This window comes from Amborella trichopoda, chromosome 5 (assembly GCF_054954075.1).
Source record: "Amborella trichopoda isolate Santa Cruz 75 chromosome 5, AtrichopodaSantaCruz75HAP2 v2.0, whole genome shotgun sequence".
NCBI classification, from domain to species: Eukaryota; Viridiplantae; Streptophyta; class Magnoliopsida; order Amborellales; family Amborellaceae; genus Amborella; species Amborella trichopoda.
The window spans coordinates 39,704,233-39,725,107 of NC_142340.1; the positions used below are offsets into that span (position 1 = coordinate 39,704,233).

The 20,875-nt window shown below is 34.9% G+C and overlaps 1 pseudogene across 18 annotated transcripts in view; it reads right to left on the reverse strand.

Annotated features, from left to right (window-relative positions):
* The window catches only part of LOC18433037 (uncharacterized), a 32,615-nt pseudogene extending 17,591 nt beyond the window's left edge, over positions 1 to 15,024 (reverse strand). For 8 of the 18 annotated variants that reach the window (XR_016056256.1, XR_016056255.1, XR_016056263.1 and 5 more), the window contains exons 1-2: positions 8,497 to 8,698; positions 1,074 to 1,995 (exon numbers count right to left, since the gene is read on the reverse strand). The product of XR_016056256.1 is annotated as an uncharacterized LOC18433037, transcript variant X2 (transcript). Of the gene's footprint in view, positions 1 to 1,073; positions 1,996 to 3,789; positions 3,834 to 4,099; positions 4,164 to 8,496; positions 8,699 to 14,674 lie in introns of those variants that run through there. The other 10 variants (XR_016056266.1, XR_016056257.1, XR_016056264.1 and 7 more) reach the window with 4 other exon arrangements.
* Positions 15,025 to 20,875: the final 5,851 nt, after the last annotated feature.

Genomic DNA, 20,875 nt, shown 5'->3' on the forward strand with positions numbered 1-20,875 from the left:
TTTCTAGAACTTCCTTCCATCTCTGACTTAATTGACATGGGTATATGAAAAGTCCTGCCTACCTGCTTGAAGATTTTTGTGCTGTAGAATCCTAGTGGAAGTATATGAAATCTGCAAAAGCCCTCTCTTTTTCTGAATGCAAGTTGACTAAAATCCGCAAGTACTTCCCCATTATGATATGGTTGGTTCACATTAACTAAGAGAAAAACCGCATATTAACATTCCCTCAAAAAAAATTGGCTCGCTAACTGTGTATAAGTTTTCTTTTTTTTGGGTCCTTTTTTCATGTTATTAGTTTTCTGTTATATTTGAAAAAGTGACGTATAATTATTTCTGTAGATGATTCTTAACTGGATCTTAGTTTTCTTTATGTCATAAGCGCACATCTAGTTTCATTTGTGAGGTCAATAGGTGGATAATTAAGTGGTTAAATGTGTTTGAGGACATAATTTTTTGAAGATGTTTTTAGTTTCAATTTTACCCAAGTATTCACATGCCATTAATTATTCAAAAAGAGTTTGGGATCTCACATCAAATGACCAAAAGGCCAAAGAACTTCATTTCACTAAAATGGAGTTTCTTCATTTTACCAAACCATATCTACAGATTCAAAATGTCACATTAAAATTGAACATCGAAAAGAAGCTCAAATAGCACTTCCATGGCATAGCTCTATATATTGTTATAAAGCTCAAACATTGTTTTCCCATTCATTTTCAAGTCACAAAAAGGGGAAAAAATAACTCAAATTAGAGCAAAAGATGGATTTATGCCGAAGAAGTATGGTGATCAAAAGAGAAATGAAGCACGATACCTACACAAGAGTCCAAAAAAAATGATTTCCTTTTCCTAATAAGAGAAGAAATAAACTAACGTTGTGCATAGTAAAAAATGAATGAGAAATGGACTTTCACAAACATCTGATGCCAAAACGCTATAATGGATTTTGTTTTTCTTCGAATTACTTATTAAAATAATGGTTTCTTCGAACAAATGACAATCAGTAACTCAATATTTCACATGTAAAGTTAATTAAAAAATATTTTCACAAAATGTGCATTTGTATCTCTTACCTCCCAAAAGAAAGCAGCATTTATTGCTTAACATTAAGCATGGCCTTTGCTTCAATCTGCTCCTCCAAAAGCCCCTCACTTGTGTACTTGCTCAAAAGCTCCATCTTCTTCTTATTCAAAACCATCCTCTCAATCTCCTTTTCATCAGGAAGAGGCACATGAACAATAAACTCCGTTTGCTCCTTACTCTTCTCTTTCTCTCTAGCCTTCCTCTCCTCCTCAACAATCTCCTCCTCCTCTTCAAACAAAATGGGTGTCACATTAACAACTTCCCCACTCTTAACCAACCTCCTTGCCTCTCTCTTCACTTCTTCAATGCTCTCCCATTCTTTCAATGCATTCATCCTCATCTCCTCTTCAGCTGGTTTCTCCAGCTTCTCAAGAATCCCATCTTCATCGTCTCTATACCCATAATAACTAGCGTCAATTCTCTTAAAAATTTCATACCTAGACCTCCTCTTCTTAGTTTCAGGTGGCTTCTCAAACAACTCTTTAACACCAGGCAAATGTTTTGCAGCCCCAAAATAACGATAACCAGGGCCCCTACCACTAGGGTTTGGAACATCAACAATGTTTCCTTCCAAATCAGTCATTTTAGCACCTGTTTTTGCATAATTGGGGCCACCAAGCTCGATGATTCTGTGTTCCCAATGGCCTTTCTCTCTGATCAATTTGTTGATTTCATCATTGAGGTCTCTTAATCTATGTTCTCCCAATCCAGGGTTTTGAATTTCCATGACTTTGCGACCGATTTCTCGAATTATCTGCTGCCTCCATTTGTCAGCTTCAGCAAGGTCTCGACACTCGGAGGCTAGGTAAGGGCGACGCTCTTTTGGTTTCTTCTTCTCTTCGTTCTTGAATGTGAGGAATCGATTGAGCATTGACTGAGCCTTTTCCTCATTTCGAGCCATCTTTTCTTTATCTGAAGAGGGAAAAGGAAACCATAGCTTATCAGGTAAAAAGGGAAACCCTAGTTTATCAAGTCATTTCAAGTATTACAGTTTTTTATTATTATTACTATTTTCGGCTATCCTAGATTTTTCTATCACCCCCTTAGCCATCCAATGAAAACAACGCGAGAAGTTGGATCTCACTCCTATGATAAAAATCTGCCAAAAACAATCTATGAACCTTAAGCAGGGAATGACACACCATGACAGTCCTTTGTCGGCATCGGACAAGCTGGGAAGTTGATAGGAAGAAGGAAATCGAAGTGCCAGCATTTTACACAAACATCCTATCTCATAAAACCCAAACACTAATAACACCATCTAACAGACTTAAGGGCTTGTTTGGGACAGTGTTACCTGGACACTTCCCCTCCCATTTGGTGTCGTGTGTCGACACTTAAATGGGATGGGAGGACACTTAATTGAATGTGTCTGCTGATGTCATCACATTTTGAGAATGTATTAACATTTTATTTAAGTGCCGTCCTATTTATAGCGCGTAAGTCATGATGCCTGTGTGATAGCGCAAACAATTTTATCTCACATTGTGAGGTCCAAGGTTCCATTTGCAAGAACCTCCCTTTTCTTTAGAGGTCAACGACGTCAACCACTTTAACAAAAATTAATAAATGCAAGATGTAAAAAGAAGTAAGATGCTCGTGCGGCTTGAACCTTGATCATGCTGCCACTATACTCCCCCAACTACTCGTTTACAAATCACAAGTACATGAAAAAGCTTATAAATATTAATATATGTTTAAAAAAATTGTGTAAATCATAAAATGGAACCCATGGGATTGGAACCTCGTACATAGGCATTAGAAGCAGTACAACCTACCAAAACGACACTCACAACTGATGTGATTAATGCCTATAAATAAGGGTATTTATCGTACGGATGTATCGGACAAGTACTAGCTTTTTTACTTAACGTTCTAGACACTCTAATACATACTAGATACTAACACTCGTGCCGATATCCATGTAATATTGGTTTCGACATACTCGTTATCAATTTCACCGTTCGAAAAATTGACATGCGAGCAATATGAGTTGACTTGTTTATGAATTTCAAAAGTTGTTTTGCAGGCAATATTGTTAACATGTTTATAAAAAATTTGTATGATATAAGAAACCCAGTTTTGCAGGCAATGTCAGTTAACTCGTTTATAAATTTGCAAAGATTTAGAGATAAAAAAAAAGCCGAAGTTCTTCAAGCAGAAAAGGGAAAATTATAAGGCAAAGTCGAGAAAAATATTTCAAGTGATACGTCCTTTCTTTATATGAAGGGTTAGGGAAGCCTAGTTTTGCAGGCATTCTCAGTGTAACTTGCAGAGATACAAAACCAAAGTTTCGCAGGCAACACTGAGAAATTTGTTCCAATTTAAGTTCTTTTCTCAAGATGAAAGGGGTGAGAAAAAAGAAACCCTAGTTTGCTGGCAACATCAAAAAAATTGATTCAATTTACTTCACTTCTTGATATGAAGATATAAAAGAACCCCAGTCGCAAGCAATAAAAAACCCTAATTTCACAGGCACTACTATTCTCTTGCCGATTTTCTAGACCAAAAACAATAACATGTTAAAGAAACGGTAAAATAAAAACATCAACTATCATACTAAAAAACCAAAGGAGTTAAAAGGGAGAAATTCTAAATATGTCAGAACTTATGAATATTGTTTGGTATCATGTGAGAAAGATCCATTTTAGTTTGTATGTATGTACAAAATAGATAGAAGAGGAAAGCAAAGCAAGGAGCACCTACCTCGTCCTGGCTCTGGTTCATAAAGTGAGGAGATTGTCAAACTCCTGAAGTGTCAACAAAGAGGAGGGGATTTTAGAGAGAAACAGAGAGGCCAAATGGTATCCTTGCTACTCAGACTAGAGACATCCTAAATACAATTTGAGAAAGAGAGGGAGAGGTTGGGGAAAAAGCCTAGTCTCCAAATGGGGAATGTGCTACTCATGTAAGACTTGGGAACGATATGTCAATGGCACGTCGTTCGTGACCATTATATACAAAGGGAAAAAGTTTATATGAGAATGCAACTATACACTATTGAAGTAAAGTGCACCTTAGAAATCAGCTACAAGAGAGTATTTTGATGCTGGAGAATCCCCCCATCGATCATCTTGACCTCAAGATGTATGGATATGAAAAAGAAAAAGAATTTCAAGTCTTAAATTAGTGCATCTTGTAACAAGTTATCTGGACCGTCTACTTTCAAGATTTTCAAGTGTTTATAGATCAAATCGATCTATTACCATTTTTAAGATAAAAATAGATTATCAAGTTATCATAAGGTTTCTGACACCAAATCTAAATCTCGCAACAAAATTTTAGAGGTGCACCCTACTTCTATAGTATAAGGAATGCGCCTCATTCAAACCTCACCCTTTACTAAGAGATATACTCTTCAAACCTCACCCTTTACTAAGAGATATATTGTTATCTTATGCAATTTAATTGTTATAAATCCATTTTAGATTAACTTGGTCAGCTCTTTGGTTTCTGTGTTTTTCTTTTTCTTTTTTTTCTTGAAAGCATAGCTCTTTGGGTTTCTCAGCAACGTTTTTCGTTTTTTTTTTCTTATTAGCTCTTTGGGTTTCTCAGCAACTTTCACTGGCAAATTTGAGCCAGGAAATGTCAATTCCTCCTTCATATTAAATGCAATGAATATATCAAATCAAAACTCGAAAACCTAATATCTCTATAAACAAAATGAAACAGCCTTGTTTATTTCCAAACTAAATTCCTTCCATTCAGCAAGTTCTCAAATCAAAACATTTCCAAAAATATGCTTCCAAACAAATTCCCAAAATCAAAACATCTCCAAAATGTATCCCCAATTCAAAATGTCTATAGCAAAGAAACTCATGCATAAGTCACAAGAACAACCTCGGACTTCAAAAAGACTGCAACTTTGTGCTTCAAAGAAAATTCATCAATAAAAATTTACAGAATTCCTCAAATTAGAATATCTTATTAGAGCTCCAAAGGTCCTATGTTCTGACAAAGAGAGCGTCCAAAGGTCTGTATTTCATGCAATACAATATAATGAGAAATATTGTGTATGTTGCTCTTCAAGTAGAACTAGGTCAATCCAAGAACCAACCTATTTCATTTGGATCCTTAAAAGATTGTATGAAAAATCTGTTTCCTGTGAAATGTATCTCTTAGGAAAAGCTTCACACATAAATTAGATTTATGTTGTTTGGATAGCCTATGGAAGAAACCTCAAAGATACATTTCCACCAGTTGGATCATTTGGAAGAAACATTTCTCAAATAAATTCTTAGCATTAGATTTACCTGTACTTATCCTCAAACTTATTTATTAGGGTAAATTGCTCACACTTTATCATAACATTTTAATGTAATTTTATTTTTTTTACTTTTTGGTTAATTTCTTTCAGTTGTTTTGTTTTCATTGTAATGCTTTTCCTTTTTTTAACTTGGATGAGTAGATTTTAGTGTACACGATACAATGTTGTCCAAATATTTCTTTCATCCCATAGGTGCCAAAAATAAAAAATAAAATATCAACTCACATGCAGAGAAGCTATTATTTCTTACGTTCTTAATTGTTATTGATCTCACAACAAAAAAAAACTGCAACTCAGATGGCCTATACATCTCAAGTTCTTAATATCACTATATCATCATGAAAGGCTATATAATTAGGCCAAAGGAATCATCAAACACTCATCTGAATTTTCCAATCGAATTTCATTAACAAAGATTTCATGGCTTTGATGCTGCGACAAAAACAGCAGGATATGCGATCTTTGTTCAATCAATATCTTCATCAGATCTTATTCCTAATTGTTCAAAATATTTATTAACAAACTCCCAAAGGATTAAAGAAACATCTCAAGTCGGATCGTGAACAAAATCATATGGACAAACAATCTGAAAATAAACTTTTGCTGCTGATTTCTCTGTTTAAGATGCTGATACGAAATAAGTAACATCATGATCAATTTTTATCTCACAAATTATACATGTACAAGTTATAAATTCATCCAATTTGCCATAAATCAAGCGAATAGGATATTAGTAGAGGCTTGAAGTGGTTAGAGCAATCAGCACCACTGTGAAAAACCCAAAGCATGACAGATAAAAAGAAGAATCGGACTAAACATACAAAAAGAAGGTGCCTCCTTTCATTTCAGATACAAAAAATTCAAAATAAAAAATAAAAATTAGCAAAAAACTCAAAGAAACAAATTTGTTGCCTTTGCCGTTCCAAGAAAAAATAAACTCTTACCTAGTTGGCTAGTTGGCCCTCTGCTACACTTTTGTTGCCCTCTTCTGAAACGCAAATATCAAAAACCCTAAATTTTGTTTGAGAGAGAGATAGAGAGCAAGTAGTTTTCGGGTGAGATGGAGAGAGGAGCAGAGGAAGAAAGAAGGGCGCTTGTGCTTGATGAGAGATAAAGTAGTTTTGGGTTAGGACCAGAGGGCAACAGATGAGAGAGAGAGAGATTTCGGGGGCGTTGGGTTTGCAGAGAGATTCATGAGCAAGTGAGGGTGTAGGTAGCAGCAGAAGGAGAGAGAGATGCGAACAAGAGAGAAAGGGCTTGGTTTGTTCGTGCGCCATCCACATTAGATCCAATTTAATTTTTATTTAGCGGGAAAACATACATTTAGGGCTCGTTTAGTTTACGCATAACAGTTTGCATATGTAAAACAATTTTCATACGTAAACTGTGCAAGAATTTTCTAATAGTGTTTTTTCCCATGTTTGTTTCGCATGTCTAGGATTCCTAGCTACCTAGATGCTTATGTTTGGTAACCCATTAGAAAACTCTCTCCCAGAATTTGGATTAATACCTTTTCAACTGTTCTATTGCAACATAGATGATTTGATATTGACGTCCATCCAATTAAGACGATTTTTTAAAAACATTCAATCTATATTATGTTTAAAAAAATGGATAATTTAGATCATAAGTTTGGTTCACTTTATTAAATAAAATAACGGTGGGGTATGATATAAGGTATAAGCCATGACTACAAATGCATTGAAAAGAAAAGAAAGGTTTCCAGGCATCCAACAACAATGGCAACCATTATTATTAACAAGAATCATGCCAACTAAGTTCAGCATCCCGCATTCTCACAAAAAAAAGCTCAGCATCCCTTTTCAAATATTACAAAAGTAACCTACATAGGATGGGGCCCTAACACCTCCCCAAGGAACAAGAAGGACGAACTAGAACATACTGGATGAAAGACATAAACTAAGTTCAGCATCCCTTTTCAAATATTACCAAAGTAACCTACATAGGATGGGCCCTAACACCTCCCCCAGGAACAACAAGGATGAAGTAGAACATACTGGATGAAAGATATACTTCCTCCTAGTGCAAGCTATTAACAATACTCAAAATGGAACCTACAATGTCTAAATATATATCTAACAGCTGTCATCAGAGGTATAATCAGTGCGACCAAAAGATAGCTGCATGAACTTTCTCCCAACACTAATCGTAGATACCCTATAACATACATAATGTCTAAGAAATCAATCACAAATAACAAGGAAGAGTGTGAACTTAATCTGAAATACAATTTCATTTACTTTTTCTATTGGAGAACATGATATCAATCAAAAGAAAATATTGAAAGTCAAATTTAACATAATAATTAAATTTTATCAAAAAAAGAGAGCATTTTAGACTCATCAAATTTTCAAACTTCAAATACTGAGAGCATTTTAAACTCTCTGCTTTCGTATCAAAACTCATCAAATTTTCAAACTTCAAAATTAATAAATTTTCTGAAATCCCTCAAATAAAAAAAATCAAATCAAGGCTACAATTATCAGAAATCCCTTAAAAATAGAAAGACAGAAAACTAATTAGTTTATGACAATTTTCTCTACACAAAATGAGGATCTCACTGATATTGCTGAAAACGATCGACTGCACTAAAATTTCAAAAGTAAAAGTTTTAAGGTATAAAATTCATAACCAAAAGGACATGAATTGACCTGTAAGCTTTGGAACAAAGGTTATGGCGAAGAAAACATAGCTTTGAGCTTCAAAAAAATGGCGGGCCTGGAATGAGCATTTGTTCCATAAATTGCAGAAACCATGGGAGTCGCTCTCTCTCTCTCTCTGTGTCTTTGTCTCTCTCTCTCACTAAAAAGGGACTCTCCCTCTCTCAACTATAGGCTTTCACATGGGTATTATATAACGCAAATTGTGCTTCTATACAACACAAAAAACCAGTAAGAAATATATATATCAAAAAAAGCAGAAAAAATACAACAAAAGGAAACCCATACCCACATTTTTCTACAGAGCAAATTGTGCTCCTATACTCCATAAAATAAGCCAAATATAAAAAAGCAGCAAATTTCCATGGGAAAATCACATAAAAAAACATGCTTGTATTGGTAATTAAACAAATCAGCACCATCTAGAGGGAAAAAACAGCAAAATCACAATATTAAAACCCATACCCTTGATGAAGAAGATGAGGTATTGGCCCTCTTAACCATTTGTAGGCTATTGGCCCTCTTTGTGATCTTGAATCATGGCAACATCGACCATGCCCGAGTGCTCAGAACTAGTAAAAGCTAGTCAAACCTTCAACCAAATGCTCAGTAGTGGCCTTTATCCTGATAATTTCATCTACCAATTTATGATCAGGTCTTATGCAATCCTATCTCACTTTCAATTGGAGTTTTGCAGAGATCTGAGTGCTGATATTGCAGAGTTCTCGATGAACAATGGCAGTGAATGGTAGAGAGAGAGCGAGGAGAGGGAGAGAGAAGGCAGGTAGAGAGAGAGAGATAGAGAGCAGGTAGAGAGAGTTTGGGCACAAAGAGAGAAATGGGTTTTTTTGGGGGAGAGAGAGTGGAGTTTCTAAGAAAAGAGAGTGTGGGTAGAGAGAGAGAGAGTTCGAGCACAGGGGGAGAGTAGAGATGTCTAACACGTGACCACAAACATAGAGAAGGGAGAAGGTATGGGCAATTTTGTCTGCGATAAGGGGTAAATACAAAATGCTTAGTATTAGGGTTTAGGATGTATAAAAAAGTTGATTTTGAATGGGAGGGGTTATTATAATTTTCCCTTATGTGGCATTTGATAGCCTCGGAAAAGAGGGGAAACTTTTTAATTTTCACCCATTTTTAGGCTTTCACCCGTTTGTTTGGGTGATAGCGGACTAAATCATGAAAAGTTTTTTGTTGAAAGGGATTGCTCTTTTTTTATCTTTGCATTATGGGGTGATTCATCTTATACTTCACGTTTTTATTCTTTTTGTTGGGAGCCCATGCTTGACTATGTAACTCTATGTACTTGCTATTACGATTGTGCAAACATTATGAAATAGTATTCAATGGATCAAAACACTTACCCATTTACCATGTAAAAGCTTTGAGGCTAGGTTAGCTGCTAAGCTCTTGCTAATTATATATAGTGGGCGTGACCCTGTATTGAAACAATGGTCACTTGAGCTTCTCAAGCTTTGGCCACCATTTCTATTTCCAAAAACCTTGAAGAAGCTCACCAAATTACCAAGTCGTCACTCTACTGAATTGTCCTAGTGAGCTTACACTTGGAAATAGAAATGGTGGTCAAAGCTTGAGAAGCTCGAGTGACCATTGTTTCAATACAAGGTCACACCCACTATATATAATTAGCAAGAGCTTAGCAGCTAACCCAGCCTCAAAGCTCCTGCATGGTAAATGGGTAAGTGTTTTGATCCATTGAAAACTATTTCATAATGTTTGCACAATCGTAATAGCAAGTACATAGAGTTACATAGTCAAGCATGGGCTCCAAAGAAAAGGAATAAAAATGTGAAGTATAAGATGAATCACCACATAATGCGAAGATAAAAAAAAAGCAATCCCTTTCAACAAAAAACTTTTAATGATTTAGTCCACTATCACCCAAACAAACGGGTGAAAGCTTAAAAAATGTGAAATTAAAAAGTTTCCCCTCTTTTCCGAGGCTATCAAATGCCGCATAATGGAAAGTTATAATAACCCCTCCCATTTAAAATCAATTTTTTTATACATCCTACCCTGTAATACTTTTTCTCTCACACCCTAAATCCTAATACTAAGCATTTTGTATTTACCCCCTATCGTATACAAAATTGCCCATACCTTCTCCCTTCTCCTATGTTTATGGTCACATGTTAGACATCTCTTCTCTCCCCCTATGCCCAAAGTCTCTCTCTCTCTACCCACACTCTTTTCTTAGAAACTCCATTTTGCTCTCTCTCCCCCAAAAAAACCCATTTCTCTCTTTGTGCCCAAACTCTCTCTATCTCTCTCTCTCTACCCGCCTTCTCTCTCACTCTCCTCTCTCTCTCTACCATTCATTGCCATTGTTCATAGAGAACTCTGCAATATCAGCACTCAGATCTCTGCAAAACCCCAATTGAAAGTGAGATAGGCTTGCATAATACCTGATCATAAAATGGTATGTGAAATTATCTGGATAAAGGCCACTACTGAGCATTTGGTTGAAGGTTTGAATAGCTTTTACTGGTTCTGAGCACTGAGAAAAAAGCCTCTATTCATAATGTCATATATTAATGGAGTAACGTTTTTGAAATGGGCGAAAATGGCTCAGGCATGATCAATGTTGAAATGGCTCAGGCATGATCGATGTTGCCATGATTCGAGATCACAAAGAGGGCCAATAGCCTACAAATGGTGAAGAGGGCCAATACCTCATCTTCTTCAACAAGGTAGCTACAACATTCATAATTGGAGCTAAGAAAAATTCAACAAACCCAAACATAAAAAATAACAAAAAAAGTAATATTCCTATAGTTATCTACTCATGAAAAAAACTCCCACACCATATGCATTGAGAAACTCTTGTAGTTTTTCAAAAAAATAAAAAATAGCCACAAGTTGCATTCATTTGCTGCTTTTTCAGTATTTTTATCTCTTTGTTTTGTTAACACTTTGCTGAAGTCATTGTTGGAACGACTCAAAAAAGCAAATTCCAGAAGTTGAAAAGCAAAAGAACGAATATGATAAACTCTAGCCAAAAAGGATCAAATCAAATAACCATAGATCAGTAACAAAAATATTAAATAAGATGGAATTGAAATAACAAAAATGGCTCAAATAACCAAGAATCAAGAAACACAAACCTTGTAGAAACCAATTAAAAATATATCAGGCTGCCATCTTCCTGAAACCAATCGTATATTCAATCTATTTATTCAAAACATGCGAACTAAAGTCACCGCAAGTAGAATCCTTATTTGGCCACTTTACAAGAATGAAAACGAAAAAGAAAAAAAAAAAAAGGATGAAAGTGAACACCAAGAACCTCTAATTACCCAGTAAGATGCAATCATGCTAAGAAGGAACTCAAAATAACAGTAAGATGCAATCATGCCAATCATGCCAAGAACCTTTAATTTTAATATGCCAAGAAGAAAAACATGAAATTCCCAAATCAAGTACGATGCAATCTATTAACAAATTTCACAAGACCGAATCACTTTGCTTTACCCAATGTTTGAAAATGGGGCGACGGAGAAGGAACTCACCCCCTTGCAACTCGGAAAAATCTTAATCAACTCATCAAAGTCTATGCTGAGTAACCCAATGAATCAAATAAACACAAAAAAAAAGGACTCCGATTTTAGTACAAACTGTTTGAGTAATCAGTTTGCAACTGAGCTCTATTTTTTTTGTAACTAAGCTCTAATCTATTGGGCTATTGTGAAAAATCTGTAAAATCGCCAAATAAACACGCAAGAAACAGGACTCAGATTTTATTACAAACTGTTTGAATAAACAGTTTGTAACTGACCTCCATTTTTTTTGTAACTGAGCTCTATTTTTTTTGTAACTGAGCTCTGATGTATTGACCTCTTGCGAAAAATCTGTAAAATCACCAAATAAACACAAAAAAAAGGACTCAGATTTTATTACAAACTGTTTGAATAATCAGTTTGTTTTCAAACAGTTTGTAACTGAGCTCTATGTTTTTGTAACTGAGATCTGACCTATTGGGCTGTTGCGAAAAATTTGTAAAATCGCCAAATAAACACAAAAAAAAAAGGACTCAAATTTTATTACAAACTGTTTGAATAATCAATTTGTAATGGAGCTCTACTTTTTTGTAACTGAGCTCAGATCTATTGGGTTGTTGCGAAAAATCTGCAAAATCGCCAAATACACACAAAAAAAAAAAAAAGACTCAGATTTTATTAATAACTGTTTAAATAATCAGTTTGTAACTGAGCTCTATTTTTTTTGTAACTGAGCTCAGATGTATTGGGCTGTTGCAAAAATTCTGTAAAATCGCCAAATAAACACAAAAATAAAGGATTCAGATTTTATTACAAACTGTTTGAATAACCAGTTTGTAACTGAGCTCTATTTTTTTGTTACTGAGCTCTGACCTATTGGGCTGTTGCGAAAAATTTGTAAAATCGCCAAATAAACACACAAAAAAGAGGACTCAGATTTTATTACAAACTGTTTAACTAATCAGTTTGTAACTTAGCACTATTTTTTTGCAACAGAGCTCTGATCTATTGGGTTGTTGCGAAAAATCTGTAAAATCGCCAAATAAACACAAAAAAAAAAAGAACTCAGATTTTAATACAGACTGTTTGAATAATTAGTTTCTAACTGAGCTCTATTTTTTTTGTAACTGAGCTTGATGATCTATTGGGCAGTTGCAAAAAATCTGTAAAATCTCCAAATAAACACAAAAAAAAAGAGACTCAGATTTTATTACAAACTATTTGAATAATCAGTTTGTAACTGAGCTCTATTTTTTTAGTAACTGGGCTCTAATCTATTGGGCTGTTGTGAAAAACCTGTTAAATCGCTAAATAAACACACAAAAATAAAGGACTCAGATTTTATTACAAACTATTTGAATAATCAGTTTGTAACTGAGCTCTATTTTTTTTGTAACTGAGCTCTGATCTATTGGGCTGTTGCGAAAAATCTGTAAAATCGCCAAATAAACACAAAAAAAAAGACTCAAATTTTATTACAAACTGTTTGAATAATCAGTTTGTAACGCTCTATTTTTTTTTTGTAACTTATCTATTGGGCTGTTGCGAAAAATCTGTAAAATCGTCAAATAAGCACAAAAAAAAGGACTCAGATTTTAATACAAACTGTTTGAATAATCAGTTTGTAAAAGAGCTCTACTTTTTTTTTGTAACTGAGCTCTGATCTATTGGGCTGTTGCGAAAAATCTGTAAAATCGCCAAATAAACACAAAAAAAAAAAGACTCTGGATTTTATTACAAACTGTTTAAATAATCAGTGTGTAACTAAACACTAATTTTTTTGTAACTGAGCTCTGATCTATTGGGCTGTTTACGAAAAATCTGTAAAATCGTCAAATAAACACAAAAAAAAAAGGACTCGGATTTTATTACAAACTGTTTGAATAATCAGTTTGTAACTGACCTCTTTTTTTTTTTTTGTAACTGAGCTCTGATCTATTGGACTGTTGCGAAAAATCTGTAAAATCGCCAAATAAACACAAAAAAAAAAGGACTCAGATTTTATTACAAACTGTTTGAATAATCAGTTTGTAACTGAGCTCTATTTTTTTTGTAACTGAGCTCTGATCTATTGGGCTGTTGTGAAGTCTGTAAAATTGCCAAATAAGCACGAAAAAAAGGACTCAGATTTTGTTACAAACTGTTTGAATAATCAGTTTATAACTGAGCTCTTTTTTTTTTTTTGTAACTGAGCTCTGATCAATTGGGCTGTTGCGAAAAATCTGTAAAATTGCTAAATAAACACAAAAAAAAAAAGGACTCGGATTTTATTACAAATTGTTTAAATAATCAATGTGTAACTGAGCTCTATTTTTTTTGTAAGTGAGCTCTGTCTATTGGGCTGTTTGCGAAAAATCTGTAAAATTGCCAAATAAACACAAAGCAAAAAGGACTCAGATTTTATTACAAACTGTTTGAATAATCAGTTTGTAACCGAGCTCTATTTTTTTTGTAACTGAGCTCTGATCTATTGGGCTGTTGCGAAAATCTGTAAAATCACCAAATAAACACAAAAAAAAAGAGGACTCAGATGTTATTACGAACTGTTTGAATAATCAGTTTATAACTGCGCTCTATTTTTTTTTGTAAAAATGAGCTCTGATCTATTGGGCTGTTGCGAAAAATATGTAAAATCTCCAAATAAGCACAAAAAAAAGGACTCAGATTTTATTACAAACTGTTTGAATAATCAGTTTGTAAATGAGCTCTATTTTTTTTTTTGTAACTGAGCTCTGATCTATTGGGCTGTTGCGAAAAGTCTGTAAAATCACCAAATAAACACAAAAAAAAAAAAAAGGCCTCGGATTTTATTACAAACAGTTTAAATAATCTGTGTAACTGAGCTCTATTGTTTTTTGTACCTGAGCTGAGATCTATTGGACAGTTGCGAAAAATCTGTAAAATCGCCAAATAAATACCTCCAGAAAGATGAAGAACACAGATCAGAGCTCAATAGGAAGGTTCAGAGCTCAAAGAAGAGATAGAGAGAGAAAGACGAAGACAATCAGAGCCAATAACATACCTCAAGATCAATAACACAGAGAGAATAAGAGCTCTTTGCTTCAAGAGGTCAAGAACAAACACAGAGATCAATAACACAGAGAGAATAAGAGTCAATAGCATACCTCAAGATCAAGGATCAGAGCTCAAGAGCAGCTGAGTAAACGCTAGCGAGGGAGGAGTCTGCCTGAGATAGTGGCGGGCTGCGAAGAGGGGGGTGGCTGAGAGGCTGAACGCGGAGAACAGAAGAGAGGGGTCGTGCCGCGAAGAGAGGGGTGCTCAGCGGCCGAAGATGGGAAGAGAAGGGAAGATGAACAGTACCTTGAAGTTCCGATTTGAACTTCCATTTTTTTTATCAAACAGCAAACATGAATAGTTTTAATAAGTTCCCACGTCACACGTCCCGGTATCAAACACGCCCTTATACTAATACTAGAAGCAAATTCATGAATTGTAAATCGCTTTGTGTATGTATGTCAGTCACGTAAATTGCGTTTTGTATGTACGTCAGTAATGACCACACATTAATGACTATCCAATTTGTTTGATTTAATGATGACTTTAGTTTTTTATTGCTCTCCTTACCAATTGGAAATCTCTTTTTGTGCGAGATAGTTAATGACAAGGTTTGCTTGTGTGCATAGGATGAAAGAAAAGTTCGACTTATGTGGACTTCCTAAATTATCTTCATAAAAGCAATGATGGTAATCATTTCATTTGACGGAGGAGAGCTATTGAGAATTATATGTGATTATGTGTTTTCTTTTTTTTGTTTTTTGTTCTTTGTTTTCAAAAGAAAGCTTATCTATTTTTTTTTTTAAAACAATCTAATGCATCATTCCCATATATAGTCATAAATTACTATTCGAGGGGGGAAATCATCCAATCCAACTCATTGGTGCCAAAAATAAGGTGGTGTGTATGTAGGTAGACTAATATAGGTAGGTGTATAATTTTTATAATAGACCCGCATGAGTAATTTTTTGGAGTGAAACTTGCTTAAATAACTGTTGAATTGAATTTTCTCATGAACTAAAATACCATGGATAAGTGATCTTTGGGAGAGCTCGACATACCGCAATTCCATTTAGTTTAGCATTAGCTCCTGAGCAGTTATGCAACGTGTTTCCTTGATTTCAGGAAACTCGGTCCCTCAACTACGGATGCCATCCCCTCAACTACATATCTTCGACTTGCATTCCATGAAACAAAGTTAAAATGGAGAGGCATAGGCCCCTCTTTTTCAATCAGATGAAAAGGTCTATTATTTATTCTAAGGTGCGCTCTCTAAACAATCAAATTAGAGCTTACCTTCAAAAAGTGTCGAGAAATGTGGTTTTAATATTAAAAATCTTTGTGATAGCTTTAAAATATATTTTTATTTTTATTTATAAAGTTTAAAGCTTCAAAAATAATGTAGATCGACATATCAATGAAAACATGAAAATATTGAAAATTGACGGTCAAAGAATACGTTACAAAATAAACTATTTCCACAACTTGAAATCTATTTTTTTCTCATGTCCATGCATCTTGATGTCAAGATGATCAATTTGAGGATATTTGGACATCGAAATAACCTCTTCAAATGAAATTTTTGTGGTAGGCTCTTATTTGATTATTTAGAGCCTTGGCTCTATAAAAACTTTTCCCTTTATTCTAAATCTCATAAAGCATGAAATTTGCTTCCATATTTTTTTCTTTTGATATCTAAACAGACTATATTATAGTTTGAGAGGTGAGTACCAAAATTCAAAAGAGAGCCTGGTGTGGCCTGAACTCCCTAAGTCCCATGGATTCCTTGGCTACACCACTTCCACTTCATTGGCATCTCTTGGAGCATATGAAATTAATAATATTAAAATTTGCCAATATACTCGAAATATTTTTTGAAAATTTTGTCTAGTCTGCAAGGTACTTGTGAGGCACTTGTTAATCAGTTTACAAAATTTAACAAATTTTCTTCAATTTTAACTGGTCGTTTGAAGCCCCGGCCAAGATTTTTACTCCTTCAAGAACTGCATTGGTTTTGAATCTTTCTTCTTTTATGGTTACGGAAAAAGTATGCTCACTAGTGGATAAGGATTATTATGGGTTCTTTTTTTAGTCAATTTATTTTGATGGATTTATGAAGCCCCGTAGTTTATGATCAGTCAGTCATTTCTTACTCAAATTATGATTGGTTTTTATAATTTCAGTAAGTTACAGCTTGCAAATGCTCTATGAAGAGATGCCATTACCTCTTTTTGTTTGTTTTCAAGCATTTTTTGTATTTTTTTTTTTTTGACCGATCTCATTCTTCTAATATCCTTGCCCTAAAAGGTCAACTTTGTTACTGATTAGAGTTCTATTTCAGTGATTATTTTATTTAATTTTCTATTTTTTGTGGGGAAAAAATTGGCTCATCAGAGCTTTTTTTTCCAATTATTTGGGGTTGGCCACAATCGGCTGTTATTTTTAACCATTGTGAAAATCTGACTCATCCATTTGATAGAAGTCTTTTTCCCAGTATAATCATTGTGAAAATCTGACTTATCCATTTGATAGAAGCCTTTTCCCTGTATAATCTCTTTAAAAAAAAGAAAAAAAACTTCAGAATCAAAACTGAAAAGGCCCAACGGTTTAAGTTGCGGTGGATATGGTGCCCAGAAAAAATATCTTGTTCAATCAGCATGCTAATAATTTGTTACTAGCTGATCCTTTTGAAAATAGAAATCGGCAACTGATCCTAAGCTTTCCTAAAAAGGATTCACATTGCATCAGAGTGCATGAATAACAAAAAGCGATTTTGCTTGCTTGTAATATTTTGCAGTGTTAGTATGATTCTGTAATACATGAAAAACAAGTTCTGTTGTCCTCTTGCTATTCTCGTTTGGGGTGTTATTTGCAGTGTTTTTCACACAAGGAGGGTTCAACATGGGATCAGCACAAATGTGTTCTGGATAAATTCCTGTACGAGCATGTTAAAAAATTAGTGGAATCTTAGTACCCGGATCTCTTAAAATGGGTGGTGATCCTGATCCGGAAACGCGATTCCCCACTGTCAAAGCAAGAACACGATCTGGCAGTGATCACATGTTCGAGAGAGTGCAGTCCCAATCCAGCAAGGGCTGGTCAATATGTCAGCACACCCTTATTTTTTATATTTTTTAAAATAAATGCATGTAAAAAAAAAGGCACAATGCATATCCATGAAAAAGAATGCGATAAATGCCTTTCAATAAAAGAATAACAAACATTATCAAATCCATATTGTGTAAATTGTTCAAATGGAAGTATATTATTAATCTGCATCTTTCAAAAAGTGAAAGTGTAGAATTTAAGGCTCCCAAAATTGCATTTAATGTAGGGAATGGTGGATCCTACTTTTTAATCTGAACTCATGGTCATTGTATCAACCATTAGTCAGGTTGCAACCTTGCCCATAGGGTTGGTCGTGTTGGCTTACTGCTTACCCCACCTGTGGAACATGATGGTCGAAAGAGCTCAGAATATGCAACTAGTTTGAAAGCCTGGCAGGAAAAACATAGAATGCATTTACAAGCATATGATCATTGCGCTTCAACCGGGTTATTCTATTGCGCGTCTTATAGAGAAAAGTACTTAAATCAAAATACTTCACAAATTTCATCTTATAGATTGGGACATCGTGTGCAGCTTGGAAAGAAGTTGGTTTTGGAAATAAGAATCTTTGGGATAGTAACTTAGCATTGCTCGACCGATGGAGGTGGTGCTTCGCAACACATCCAGACCATCTATGGGCTGTTGTTCTTTGAAAAAATGGTATCATTTGGGCCTCAGGGTGCCAACCATGCTCCTAGAGACCATAACACCTATTTGACTACATATTCTTCTGATGTGGGCGTTTCCAAGTGGTGTTCATTCACATTCCATGGGAGGCCAATCAAGTGGCCGATCCGCTAGCAAATGAAAGGATGGCTATGGGGCCACTGGGTTGGGTAGTGTCATCAACAGCCCACTGCCGCAATCGAGGACTTCGCCCACATTTTGGTCACTGCATCTCACTTTGGATACCACCCTCTCTTTTCCCCTTCTTTTCTTGTCATAGTTATGGCCATCCTTTTTCATAAAGTAGGTATCATGTAGCTAACCTCAATTAATGAGCAGAATGAAGAACCAAGATTCATGTAGCCGACCTCAATTAATTGGAAAAAAGCTAAAATGATGCAGATGATGATGAGGTTTCTATAGTTCCTCCTCTTGAAGATCCATGTATAAAGAACTCGACTTGTGGGTTGCACCATGTTTTGATTTGTGTTTTATAATCTATATTATACATATATTGTTTTATAGTCTATATTATACATATACACTAACTTCTTTTTAAAAAACATAAATAAATATTTTTTTCTCCATTTTTATATATTGTATTATGGGGGTTCTGAAACTAGGAAACTCGTAGCACGACGATCCCCTGCTTCTGCTCTTGCTTCCAATAACTAATTAGAATTCCCATTAAATGATCTATATCCTAAATTATAGTGTCAGCAACTTCAAAGCTAGGGTTGGTTATAGGCTATTGAAGATTGTTCTAAATCTAAATGCTTGCAGCCTATCTCACATATATGGTTCTTAGTTATTCATGAAAACATTCCTGATAGCATATGCCCAGCACTGTATATTTGAGGACCAAGGATATGTATCAAAGTTGGTCGTGATATAAATGGAACACACAAATAATGTTTGAAACACAATTTTAATAGAGGGACTTGGATTGGCAATCGGCATAGTTTCACTATGAGTTAACTTGGTCATGAGCCTAAGAGAATTAGGCGATTCCGCAACTTGGTGGATGTGGAAAATGAGATTTGGAGAGAGAGAGGGGCTCCAAGTTGTTTCGCACATGTTTCCGATTGGTGGGATGATCTATTCATTTCCTATTGTATATTATAGTCGAGGTCTGATATATTATAATCAGGGTGTATTATTACATTAATACCTTTACAAACAGAATATACTACATAGACTCCTTACAATTATGAAATTACAACACTGGCACCATACTGCCCATGCACATCAAAATTCCAAGACATGACTTCCTAACAACCCTCCCAAGCTTACTTGTTTGATTAGTGGCCACCTTGGCCTGAAGAAACCAATGCCTGATCTTCGTCAATTCCCTAGTAAAGACCTCAGCAATCTGATTTTCAGTCCCAACAAACTTGGCTTGAATGTCTTGGTCTTCTCACTTCCTTGGTCAAAATATCTCGAGTTCTACTGGAGCAGTAGAACATAGATCAAGTGCTAAAGTATAATATAGTTCTACTCAAGCTTGAAATAATCCTTAGTTTTCTACTGCTCCAAGAGATAAGATTCATAAGAAGAGGTACACAGTGAACTCGGTAAAGATCCAACGGAGTTGACTTAGATGAGTCCCTAGTAGTCTCATCCATTTGTTAAAATTGTGATTCAATGAAGTGAAGGAGTAGGAAGCTAAACAAACATTTCACAATAAGTTTTGATTAAAGCAGTTGTTATAAAATTGTTAGTTAGGTGATTCTCGGTTACAATACCCTAAGATCACATGCTTGGGTCTTTTCAAGTTTCTACACTTTATATATGTAAAATTGCATGGTTCGACTTTATCTAATTGCCAGTATATGCTATATTCCTTTCCTCCCATTCCAAATCTATTTGCTAACCATTTACAAAGACTAAAATTTGTGAGAAATTTTCTCTGGAATGGCTCATTTGAAAACAAAGGAATACATCTAGTGAGCTGGGAGAGGATTTGCAAGTCAAGAAAAAGAAACATACTTCTTCTTTTTTTAATTATAGAAGAGGATATTGGGCCTTGGTCTGAGTTGTAATCTTGATTTGTTTTTCTCTGTTTCATGCTTTTATTCTCAAAAAAAGAAAACCCTTTTCTGGGTAAGTAGGAAAAAATTGTTGATCATTCATTTTTTTTGTTTCTTTGAAAAGCATTTGTATAATGATTCTATGAATATATTTGATATGTCCTAAAAGAGATCCCAAAGTTTGACACCATTAATGGCTATTGCTTCCTTTCAGGTGAAGAATTTCAGAGCAGATGAACTCATGGACTTTTACAAGGTAAGTATAGTATAAGATTTACTATGTCAATTAAACAGGGCATTCTTGCATTTTTGTTTTGTGCACTGAATCTGTAGTTGGTGCCGGCAAAGTTTATCTTTGTCTATTGTTTAGTACTATTGTTGTTAGTCTTGTTGTTGTGTTCCTTCTTTTAGGATAAGTGTATATTAAAGTAGATGAATGAGAATGAACCTTGTACATTTGAGTCCAAGGTTTAATGTTTAACCATGACATGCAATTTTCTGGGAAAT